Genomic DNA, 2741 nt, shown 5'->3' on the forward strand with positions numbered 1-2741 from the left:
TTCTTTCCTCTGTTTGATGAGGTTAGCTAGGGGCTTATCAATTTTATTTAACCTTTCAAAGAACCAGCTTTTTGCTTTTTTAATTCTTTCAAATGTTTTCAATCCTAATTTAATCTTAAATATTAAAAAAGAATTGGTTCTTTGAATAAGCAAAGTAGATGAACTCTTATATAAAAAGGAAAGAAAAAGTCCAAAGCAATCAAATTAAAAATGAAAAAGGTGAAATAAAAATGGACAGTACGAAAATAAAAAAAAGATAATTAACAACTACTTCACAAACCTCTATACCAGCCAATGGGAGATGTCAGACAAAAGGATAGATTTCTAGATACATATGAATCACCAAACTGATCAAAAAACATCTAAAAACAATGTTTAATCTAATAACAGGCAATTAAATTTAAGCGGTAATGGAAAGGCTTTCAACTAAGAAAAGACTAGGTCCACATGATATGCTGATTAATTCTATAAAAATTTCAAGAATGATCTAACGCCAGTTCTCCCCAAGCCCTTTGATGAAGTTAAAATGGAAGAAGTACTCCCAAAGTCATTCCTGGAGCTAACATTACCCTTTTCCCCAAACCAGTCAAGCATTAAACAAAAAAGAGAAGCATAGAACAATCTCTTTAATTAATATAGATGCGACAGAGCATTTTTTGGGAAATGTCGGCGCCTGAGGAAAAAGCCCTGCAGATTTCCGTGCGGCTGGGTCTAGATCGTGAAGCTGTTCATTGGAAACCTGCCCTGGGAGGTCACAGAGGAAGAGGTCCTCTCACTCTTTGAGCAGTATGGAAGGTGCTGGAATGTGACATCATTAAGCATTATGGCTTTGTGCACATAGAGGACAAGACAGCGGTGGAGGATGCAAACTGGAACCTGCACCACTATAAGTTGCACGGGGTGAATATCAATGTGAAAGCCAGCAAAAACAAGAGCAAAGCTTCAACCAAGTTACACGTGGATAACATCAGCCCCACCTGTACCAACCAAGAGCTTTGGGCCAAATTTGAGGAATATGGTTCAGTCATCTAATGTGATATCTTGAAATATTATGCCTTTGTACACATGGAGGGGGCAGAAGATGCAGTACAGGCCAGCAGGGGCCTTGATAACACTGAGTTTCAAGGTGAGATGTGTGTTGGTTGAAATTCCAAGCTGTGGTGCATGAGAGCTATGGTGTACCTTGTTGGTACCCCATCTCCTGGACGTTTTTGGCTCTGTGCATTCAGTCCCTTAGGAAACGTGGAACTTAATTTACCTTGTTAAGTTCAGACCTCCTTCTTTTTCTCTCTAGTGCCCATTATCCTGTTCTTGCTGTTGTCCACTACTTCTGCAGCTTTCCATTCACGTTGTTTCCCAACAGGCCTCATTTTATGCAGGAGCTGTGGTGGGGACTTCCCTGTCTCCTCCCTGCCTCCTGCCTCCAGTGGGTGTTGGATTTGGGAATGACCTTAGTGAGGGTCACCACTGCTCTTGAGTTTCTTTCAGCCCAAAGGCTATACCTAGAGTTGGTTCACTTTAATCTTTCCAGTGAAATAAATGGTATTTCAAGTTAAAAATAATACAGATACAACAATCCCCAATAATATACTGGTAAACAAAAAGCAATGTGTCATCAAAATGATCATGCATGAAAACCAAGTAGGCATCATGTCAGGGATGCAAGGATAACCCAACCCAACATATGCAAATCAATAAATGTAGTTCATCACATAAAAAGAGGCAGCGACAAAATTCATATGACCACCTCAATAGACACAGAATACGCCTGGTAAAATCCAAATCTTTTCCTGATAAAAATGTTAAATAAAATAAGTGTCTGATTAAAGTCGTTTAAGACAAACACACTGCCAACATTATAAGTTGAACACTTTCCCACTAAAATCAGGAACCAGACATAGATTGAAGGATGTTTCCTATTATCACTTCAAGTCAAACATAAATATGAGAAATTAGGCATGAAAAATCAATAAAAGAAATATACATGCAAAAAAAAGCCAAGTCATTATTTGCAGATGACATGATCCTTTACATAGAAGTACCCAAAAGATTCACCAAATAAATCTTAGAATCAGTATACAAATTCACGTAACAGAGCAGGATACAAAATCAATGCACAGAAATCAAAAGCATTCCCATACAGTAATAATGCATCTACTCAGAAAAAAATTAGAAAAAAATTTCACCATAACACCAAGAAAAATTAAATTCTTAGGAATTAGCCTAAGAAACTGAAAGTTGTATACAATGAAACTTACAGTACTTCAAAAAAAAAAAAAACAAAAAAACAAAACAAAAAAAACAAAGAAGACATCAAAAAATGCATAGAGAGCCCGCCACATAGCTCAGTAGATTAAAGCACTTGCAAGCAGGTGCAGGAGCTGAGGGTTCGATCCCAGGGCCTACCGTGCCAGCCCTGCCTTCAGAGGCATGATGAGATAGCAATTGAGACTGGACATGTTGGCGTGTGTGTGCCTTTAATCCCAGGTCTTAGGAGGCTGTAAACAGGTGGATCACTATGAACCCAATCTAGTAGTAAGACACTGAACAGCCTATAGACCCTTCCTTAAAATACAAAAAAAAAAATCAAAGATATATAGAACCAATAGAATCAATGTAACTATGCTTCCAAAATTAATATGCAAAAAGAAATGTTCCCAGCCAGAGAGATAGCTCAGTGGAATAAGTACTTGCCTGGCAAGCACAAGGTCCTGAATTCAGTCCCTAGATATATATATATA

General features: G+C 37.8%; 1 pseudogene; it reads left to right on the forward strand.

Moving 5' to 3' along the window:
* The window catches only part of LOC101571434, a 9231-nt pseudogene extending 8085 nt beyond the window's left edge, over window positions 1-1146 (forward strand).
* Window positions 1147-2741: the final 1595 nt, after the last annotated feature.

This window comes from Octodon degus, unplaced genomic scaffold (genome assembly GCF_000260255.1).
Source record: "Octodon degus isolate 3935 unplaced genomic scaffold, OctDeg1.0 scaffold00224, whole genome shotgun sequence".
Taxonomy (NCBI): Eukaryota; Metazoa; Chordata; class Mammalia; order Rodentia; family Octodontidae; genus Octodon; species Octodon degus.